Below are 9,617 nucleotides of genomic sequence, written 5' to 3' on the forward strand. Positions count from 1 at the left end.
CAGCAGACTGGTCTTCAGGTTCCTCCAGGTTCCAAACTCACCCCCACCTCGGCACCTTTGCTGGGGTGGGGATCCCCACGTGGAGCTCCCCCCACCAACCTGGTCCCATTTCCTTCCCTCCTCAGCAGCCCTTACTCCATGCCAGCTCTCCCTCCCGTGGTCCTGGAGATCAGAATTCAGGAGGACAAGGTCCCCACCCTCCAGAAGCTCAGGGCCTAGTTGGGGAAGCAAATACGTCTGTGAAAAATCAGAATACAATGAGGCGACGGCATCTTGGGGGTGAAGGAGCCAACAGGGATGGCAGCTCCTGATTCTACCGGGGGCCAAGAGAGGCCGCAGGGTTCCCAAACCGAGAACAGCTGGAAGGACACTCCCAGCAGGAGGAACAGCCTGTGCAAAGGCCCCCTGGAGTGAAAGAATATGATTTTTTCCTGGAAAACAACACACCATTTCCCAAGCCCAGTTTCTTCATGGAGATGTGATGGCAGACGAGGCCTGGGAACGTGAGGGAGCTTGAATGCCAGGCGAAGGTGTCGGGTTTTATCCTCTAGGATAGGAGTGAGCAAACTACCACCTAAGGGCCACATCTCGCCCACCACTGGTTTTTGTACAGCCCGTGAGCTGAGAATGCTTTTACTTTTTTAAATGGTTGAAAAAAATCAAAAGAAAAAGACTAGGGCTTCCCTGGTGGCGCAATGGTTGAGAGTCCGCCTACCGATGCAGGGGACACGGGTTCGTGCCCTGGTCCAGGAAGATCCCACATGCCGCGGAGCAGCTGGGCCCGTGAGCCATGGCCGCTGAGCCTGCGTGTCCGAAGCCTGTGCTCCACAACGGGAGAGGCCACAACAGTGAGAGGCCCGCGTACCGCAAAAAAAAAAAAAAAAAGTAAAAGACTATACTGTGTGTGACACAGAAAGTTATATGAAATTCAAGGTTCAGTGTCTATAAATAACATTTTATTGGAAGACAGCCACACCCACTTGTTTACACAATACCTGTGGCTGCTTTTCACTTCAACAGTGGTGTTGAGTAGTTGGTTCACAGGGCGTGCCAAGCCTAAACTATTTTCTATCTGATGCTTTCCAGAAAGTCTGCCCACCTCTGCTCTAGGAAGTGGCAGTGGTTCCCAAAGGGGATTCCAGGGAACACTCATCCCATGAGATTCTCTGGGAGAATAGGGTTCCCCAGGTGAGTAAATCTGGCCTACTCTGCCTGCTGCATCCCACTCCCTCCAGAGAGGGACAGTGAGCAATAGTACAGTAAAGGCACTGAGAAGTCCTGCAGGAAAGAACCTTATTTAACTGCGATGAGTCATTAGAGCTGTTCACAGAGCTTTGAATCCTCTCCTTCCACGCCCATGGGAAGACTGCATATCTCCTTGGAGATAGGGGTGGCTGGGTGGCTCACTTTGCCACTGAGATGCAAGTGGAAGTGACATGCATCCTCTCTGAGTGGAGGCTGTATGAGTCCGTGGGTGACTTAACACTTCCTCCTCCTCTTCCCCCTGGCGATCAGTGTAGCTCCGTCAGCCTGGGCCCTGGAGTGAGAAGACTTGGAACAGAGACCCTGCCAGCCCATGATGGACATGAAACAAGAGGAAGAAAATGTCCCTTGCTGTGTTGTGCCACTAACAAATGGACGGGGTGGAGGGGCATATGGGAGAGTTCTACCTTCCACCCAGCGGGGTTGTGAACCTAAACAATGAAGTCTAGTTGAAAACAAATGGGCAGGGCATGTGATCCAGCAATCCCACTCCTGGGCATATATCTGGAGAAAACTCGAAGTCGAAAAGATACATGCACCCCAATATTCACAGCAGCCCTATTCACAGTAGCCAGGACATGGAAGCAACCTAAATGTTCATCAACAGATGAATGGGTAAAGCAGATGTGGTCCATATATACGATGGAATAGTACTCAGCATAAAACAAATGAAATAATGCCACTTGCAACAACATGGATGGACCTAGATATTATCCTACTAAGTGAAGTCAGCCAGACAGAGAAAGACAAATATCATATGCTATCACTCATATGGGGAATCTAAAATATGATACAAATGAACTTATTCACAAAACAGACTCACAGACATAGAAAACAAACGTATGGTTACCAAAGGGGAAAGTGGGGCGGGGGGGAGGGATAAATTAGGAGTTTGGGATTAGCAGATACAAACTACTGTATATAAAATAAACATTCTTTTACCAAGGAGCTGCCGACATGAGCCACGTTTGCACCAAAACCGTGAAGAAGGTGGCCCGGGTCACCATTGAGAAGTACTACACTCATCTGGGCAACGACTTCCATACCAACAAGCACGTGTGCGAGGATATCATCTTTGTGTGTGTGTGTGTGTGTGTGTGTGTGTGTGTGTGTGTTACGCGGGCCTCTCACTGTTGTGGCCTCTCCCGTTGCGGAGCACAGGCTCCGGACGCGCAGGCTCAGTGGCCATGGCTCACGGGCCCAGCCGCTCCGCGGCATGTGGGATCCTCCCGGACAAGGGCATGAACCCATGTCCCTTGCATCGGCAGGCGGACTCTCAACCACTGTGCCACGAGGGAAGCCCGAGGATATCATCTTTATTCCCAGCAAGACGCTCCGCAACAAGATAGCAGACTATGTCTGATGAAGTGGATTCAGAGGGGCCCAGTGAGAGCTATCTCCATCAGGCTGCAGGAGGAGAGAGAGAGACGAGATAATTACGTGCCTGAGGTCTCAGCCCTGGATCAGGAGATCACTGAAGTAGATCCTGACACTAAGGAAATGCTGAAGCTGTTAGACTTTGGCAATCTGTCCAAACTGCAGGTCACTCAGCCTCCAGCTGGGGTGAATTTCAAAGCACTGTGTGGAGCCATTTGACTCTTCCTGCTGTGCTGTAGTATCTTCAATAAACCTCAGACAACAACAACAACAAGAAAAAGATAAACAAGGTCCTCCTGTACAGCACAGGGAACTATATTTAATACCCTGTAATAAACCATAATGGAAAAGAATATGAAAAATAATATATATACATATGTATCTGAATCACTTTGCTGTACACCACAAACTAACACAACACTGTAAATCAACTATACTTCAATAAAAATTTTAAAAAATTTAAAATGGGGCAGAGGACCTGAACAGACATTTCTCCAAAGAAGATACGTAAATGGCCAATAAACACATCAAAAAATGCTCACCACCATTAGTCATGAGAGGAATGCAAATCAAAACCACAGTGAGATCCCACACCCAGAAGGTAGACAATCACAAGTGTTGGTGAGCATGTGTGGAAACTGGAACCCTCATGCCCTGCTGGTGGGAATGTGAAATGGTACAGTCACTGTGAAAAGCATTCTGGCAGTTCCTCAAAATGTTAAACATAGAGTTACCGTAAGACCCAGAAATCCCATATCTAGGTCTATGCCCCAGAGAAATGAAAACTTATGTCCACACAAAAACTTGTACACAAATGCTCATAGCAGCATTACTGTATTCATCATAGCTAAAAAGTAGAATCAACTTAATGTCCATCAACTGATGAATGGATGAACAAAATGTGGTCTATCCAGGGACTTCCCTGGTGGCTCAGTGGTTAAGAATCCGCCTGCCAATGCAGGCGACACGGGTTCGAGCCCTGGTCTGGGAGGATCCCACAGGCTGTGGAGCAACTAAGCCCATGAACCACAACTACTAAGCCCACGAGCCACAACTACTGAGCCTGCGCGCCTAGAGCCCCTGCTCCGCAACAAGAGAAGCCCCCGCAATGAGAAGCCCACGCACCGCAGCAAAGAGTAGCCCCCACTCACCGCAACTAGAGTAAGCCCGCGTGCAGCAACGAAGACCCAACGCAGCCAAAAATAAATACATAAATTTATTTTTTAAAAAAAAGAATCCATCCGCCAAGGCAGGAGACGTGGGTTCGATCCGTGGTGGGGGAACTAAGATCCCATGGGGCAACTAAGCCCGTGCACCACAACTACTGAGTCCGTGCGCCACAACTAGAGAGAAGCCTGCACGCCACAATGAAAGATCCCGTGTGCCGCAACTAAGACCTGACACGGCTAAATAAATATTTTTTAAAATGTGGTCTATCCATATGATGGAATAGTATTCAACCATTAAAAGAAATTAAGTACACCATGGATTAACCTTGAAAACATTATGGTAAGTAAATTAGTCACAAAATGCCACATATAAGATTCTACTTACATGAAACATCCGGAATAGATAATGCTATAGAGGCAGAAGGATTAGTGGTTGCCGGGAACTGTGGGGAAGTGGGTTAATGGAGATGGATTTCTAATGAGTGCAAGGTTTCTTTTGGGGGTGATGAAAATGTTCTAAAATTGTTTGTGGTGATGGTTACACAACTCTGTGAATACACTAACTGAATTGTAAATTTCAGATGGGGAATTTTATGGCATCTCAATAAAACTTTTATTTTTAAAAAATCTGTAGGTAATTAAAAAAACCCAAAAGATTCTGGGGTCGTTTGTTACTATCACATACTCCAGCCCTTCCCTTATGATATAACTCAGAAAGAGTAAGTGATTTGCCCAGACCTCATGGCTAGTGGGCAGCAGGTCTGGCCGCTCACCACCTGCCTTGGTCCCCTGGCTATGGAATGGGAACTGTGATCTTGGTGAGTCCCAGGTCCTGGGTCGCCTGGTGGTCTGAGAGAGCTCTAGGGTGACTACAGGGCAGCCCCCCTCTATTCCACCTGTCCCACCCTGGAGGACAGCTGTGGCTTCCTCGAGAGACTGCCTGGCAGGTGCTATGCAGGGGGTGGCTGGATCCCCAAATATAATTGCAGGCAAGACGGAACCCGGTGATTTCCCATTTCTGGACACAGAGGCACTCTTCTCTCGGGCCCAGTGTGGGCCTGAGGGAATCACAGCCACGTGCAGAGCCCCTTCGCAGGCAGTTTCCCTAGGGCTGCAGTACTCACGGGACAGGTGGGCCCCCCTCTTAGGTGGCTCCAATCCCGAGTATATGCCTCATTCGTTCATTCATGCACGGAGGGTCTGCTCTGTGCCGTCCTGAGCTGGGTACTGGGGCCAGCACTGCGTCAGCCCAACAGCCCCCTTGTCCTGGAGGCCATTACACCACTCACTTGGCCCCCACCAGACCCTCCAGTCCAGCCCCCAGTTACACGACCACAGCCCACCCCAGCTCCAAACGTGTGACGACTCCCAGCCACTTCCAAGCAAAAGGCAGCCTGGTATTTGAGGCCCTTCATGGTCTGGTCCCTTCCAGCCTCTCCCATCACCTGAGTGCCCGGGGCTCCTGAAAAAGGAACCTGATCCCAAATTGTTCCCAGAATGGCCCCTGCCTGATCCCATCCCTCCTTCTGGTCCATTGCGTTCCCTCGCCTGGAGTGCCCTTCCCTAGCCTGTCCGGTTGGTCCAAGTCTCTGCTGCTGGATGATGGGCAGGAGGGGGAAGGGCAGCAGAGCGGCCCCTGGCTCTGCCTCTGGCTGGGGGAGGGTGTATGGAGGTCAAGGAGGTGGTAGCCAAGGCTCCCCTCATCGGAGTCAGCCCAGCTGAGCTCTTGCCCCCATGGGTTAACCCCCTGGCTCCCGTGAAGCTGTCATCTGTCACTGTCCTCTGTGCACAGGAGTCGTCTGAGGCCCAGAGGGAGAAGTGACCTGCTCCTTGTCACGTGGGTGAGAAAGTGGCAGAGGAGGGACTTGAAGCCAAGGAGCTAGACCCTCTGAATCTCAGTGCCACTCTCCCCCACCTAAGGGAGCCACCTGGCTGTGGCCCCAGCTCTGGCACCATGGGCCGCCTGGGGCCCCATCACTTACTATCGCAGGGCCTCAGTTTCCCCATCTGCATCGAGGGGAAGCTGATCCTGTCTTTTCCTACCCAGAGGACACTCTCTATCAGATGGTTCCACAAACACAGCAGGCCCTGCTCTCCCGATGCCAGCCCGGCATGAGCACTGGGACCTGGCGGGGCAGAGACGTCATGCCCACACAGAGCGGCGGGTGTCCTTTCCCTGGCTGTCGGGGGAGACAGACCAGTAAAGGGGCTGTGTGACCGGGTTGGGGAAGACTGCTGTCTGGGTCCGTGCAGGGGCTGGAGGAGGGGACATGCGAACTGAGTGAAGGGCGAAGAACAATTAGAGGTTTGCCAGGCAGACAAGGGTGGGCAGGGCATCCCAGGCACTGGGAAGAACACGTGCAAAGGCAGGGGAGGAACCAGTGTGAGCAGAGCCTCCGCCCTCAGGCGCCCTGCAGTGTAGGGAGGGAGGGCAGGGTTGTACCACGGTGGGAGCCTGGGTGAGGCTCCAGGGCAGCCTTCCTGATGACCTGCCCCCGGGCCCCTAAGGTCCTGAGACCCAGAGCAGCAGGGTTGGGTTAGCCTCGGCCCAGAGGCCCAGAGAAGACCGGACACCCTGGAACCACACAGCAGGCAGGGCTATAAGGGCGCCTACCCAGCTCACAGCTATTTCTGGTCTGTTCCCACAGGCCCACCCACAAGAAAACATCTGCTGCCTGAGGTTTGGGGTATATATTCATTGGAGAGCTTCTTTCTGGGAATAAGTGTGGGTCTCCTAATTCCTGGCGCAATTCCCTTGATCAAATAATGAAGCTCCCACTCCCATTCTCATTCCCTTTATGCTTTGCCTGCCAGGAAACTCCTAGCTACATTTGATGCTCAATTACTGATCATTAATGCCCTGGTATTGGAAAATGCATGTCTCTCCACATTCCTCATTGTTCAATATTATCTGTTCCTATTGTTATGAGTTCATTGTTCCTGACTTCCTGTAGGCTGTTGCTAATTCTTTCTGGAAGACAGAGTGGTATGAATCGCAGATTATACATAAGGAAAACCCAGCACATTTGGCCCCGTGCACAAATTCTGGGACCACGTGGCTGAGCAGGGAGGAGGGGCTGCTGGAGACCCTGCAGAACCTGCCGTTGTCCTGCACCACACCCACTGAGAAGCCTCAGTTTCAGGCAGGCAGGTCTTCCTGCTGCTGCCCACAGGTCGAGGCACCCTTAGGCTGGGCCCCCTGCCTGAATGCTCTTCCTGCTCTTTCTAATCTGTCTTGGTCTAGGCTTCCGGCTCAGCTGGAGGGCACTCTCCACCGCACAGCCCACCCCGACCACAGCCCAGGTAACCCAGGCTGGCCCCTGCATTACAGGGTGAAGGGGGTGGGCAGGGCCACATCATGGACATTTCCTGAGTCTCCACAGAAGTGAGGCCAAGACGAGATCTTCATCTTTGCCGATGGGACCTTAGCACATAGAGGTGTTAGTACAGGTGTGCACAGAAGGCTGGCCTTTGTCATAGGGCAGGGTTTGGGGGCCATGGCTGCCCTGATGTGGAAGGGAGCTCCCCACCCCAGGGAGGTTGGACTGAGGATCTCTGAACGTCGGGAAGTACTCGGCTGGAGGACATGGCAGGGCGCCCCCTGCCTCCCCACACCCACCCCACCGGCTGGGTGATGCTGCAGTTTGTTGATTGGCTGAGTGATTCCTGGCAGGGCTGCCACCAAAGTGCCCCCCTCCACCCCGCCAAGTCTCCTGCTCCCAGTTAGGCAGGAGTGCTGGGCTCCATGGGGTGCCCCCACGGTATCACAGGCAGCTCCTCAGACACACAAGCAGCGTTCAAAGGGCCAGGGTGGGAAGGACAAAGAGGACAGCAGCCCCGGGGCTCAGGGTCCGGGGGCGCCTGAGGGCTGCAGGGGGTGGGATTTGCAGGACAGGGGGGCATTCACAGTCTGACACAGTTTATCTATGTCTCATGCTGCTGCAAGCACTGCCGCTCTTAGCCAGGTCCTGCTTCCTAGTGGGATAACACGGGTGGGGCTTGCCTTAGGTCACCTGCAGGGAGGATGTCACACCTGCAGGGGGTCCTGGTGTCCTCACCGAGCCCCCTGAGGGTGGGCTAGAGCAGCAGGAGTGGCTGAGCCTCTCTGATGACCCCCCAGTGTGACCTATCACTTTTCTCTGCCCATTAGGAATGGCCTCTCCACTCCATCCCCATCCCCACGGGTCAGAATCACCACAAACTGAGAGGAACTGGGATGACCCCCAAGTGTCAGGTGAGGAATCAAGCTCAGGGCCCCACCTGGCCTCCTCTGCTGGGTCCTGGGTCTGTGGGCTCTGGAAGGCAGGGACCAGACCCAGCCCTCACTGTGGCTGGGCCCCTGGCTTGGAGTCTAGCCCAAGGGGGCTGGGCATAGAAGGAGACCACCTGCTACCTGCAGACACTCCTCGTGCACCTGGGGTGGCACACACAGCCCAGAGGGGCCCCGGGCCCTACCACACCTCAGACCAGCCCATGGTGACTGCAACAGGCATTGGGGGGCCTAGGGCTGCAGGAGGCTAGAGTCTAAACCTCTGCTCACCCCCTGTTACAGATGGGGAAACTGAGGCCCAGCTTGGGGTAAAGGGGAGGACCAGGGTCCCCCAGCCTGTAGACTAATAGTGCTCTCAGGAAGGAGCTGGGGAGCCAGGCAGGGCCTGGCCTACCCACCAGGAGGGCACAAGTGTCCCGGAAGTGGAGCGACGTGGGCCTCTGCCACCAGGGGAACAGGGCCTGGTCCTGTGGCAGACCCTGAGGCAGGGCCAGGCGAAGAGAGGGGATCACGCGGGTCTCCCCATGGCTCCCCACAGCCTGACCCCACGCTGGGAGGGGCTGCCCTGGGCCTCAACAGGTGCCAGGTGACCCTCCCCTCCCCCCTGCCAGCCCTGTCTCCTCTTATGATGGAGGGAGGAGTCTGCCCCCACCCTCGCCCCCGCAGAACTCAGCACTCCCTCCCCAGGTCCCCCTTGCGAGGACCTTCCAGATTGATTTATTCTTCCGAGGGAGGAGGAGGCGAAAGGAAAGGAGAGAACCGCCAAACCCAGCGAGAGTCTGGAGGAGCAGCTGGGTCCCGACCCCGTTGTCCAGATAAGGAAACTGACGCCCAGAGGGCGCGAGACTGGCCCAAGGCCACCCGGAGGCCAGGGCTTGTTGGCGGCTGGGCCGCGGGGCCTCCGTGGGGGTCTCCGCGAGGCCGGCGCCACCCCCGCAGCCCTCATCGCCGGCGCCGCGGGTTCTTTGTCTCCCGCGGTCACCATGGCTACGGTTCCCGGCAGCTCCCGGCCGCGCCTCCTCCACCCGCTGCCTGCGAGGGCCCGGCCTGGGGTGCGGGGGGAAGCGGCCGGCGGTGGCCTCGGCGGCCCCGCCGTCACTTCCAGGCCGGGCCTCGGTCTCCTGACCCGGCAAATGGGCGGGCACGCCGCCAGGGAGAAGCCAGGAAACGTGCCGGAAAGGCGGAGACCCTGACTTTTCCCCTTGGGACGGGGGCTGAGTGTCCTGGGGCGGGCCCCTCCGCGGGCCCCTCCCCTTTCTGCGCCCCTTCCCGTCCTTGTCACATGGGTGACACTCATGTGGCGGGAAGGCCACAGGAGCCTTGGGACACGGCAGTTACCCACTACTAGAGAGCCACTGTCATTATTCTCAATAAAACATGATGACTTGGGTTGAGTTGCTTCAATCATCTAATGGCCAGCGAGCTGGGGTCTGGACAGGCCCGGGATTGGTGCTGGGCTGCGGCAGGACGAGACCCAGGTGTCCCCACCCTCACTGAGCAGACAACACAGTCTACCCCATTTGCTATTAAGAAGAGCT

At 54.8% G+C, this 9,617-nt stretch overlaps 1 pseudogene across 1 annotated transcript; it reads left to right on the forward strand.

The window, feature by feature from the left end:
- Positions 1-2,220: 2,220 nt before the first annotated feature.
- On the forward strand, positions 2,221-2,859 carry LOC307182245 (small ribosomal subunit protein eS17-like; annotated as a pseudogene). Its single transcript has 2 exons — positions 2,221-2,348; positions 2,590-2,859. The product of its transcript is annotated as a small ribosomal subunit protein eS17-like (transcript).
- Positions 2,860-9,617: the final 6,758 nt, after the last annotated feature.

The sequence above is a fragment of the Stenella coeruleoalba genome (assembly GCF_951394435.1).
Source record: "Stenella coeruleoalba genome assembly, chromosome: 2".
NCBI lineage: Eukaryota > Metazoa > Chordata > Mammalia > Artiodactyla > Delphinidae > Stenella > Stenella coeruleoalba.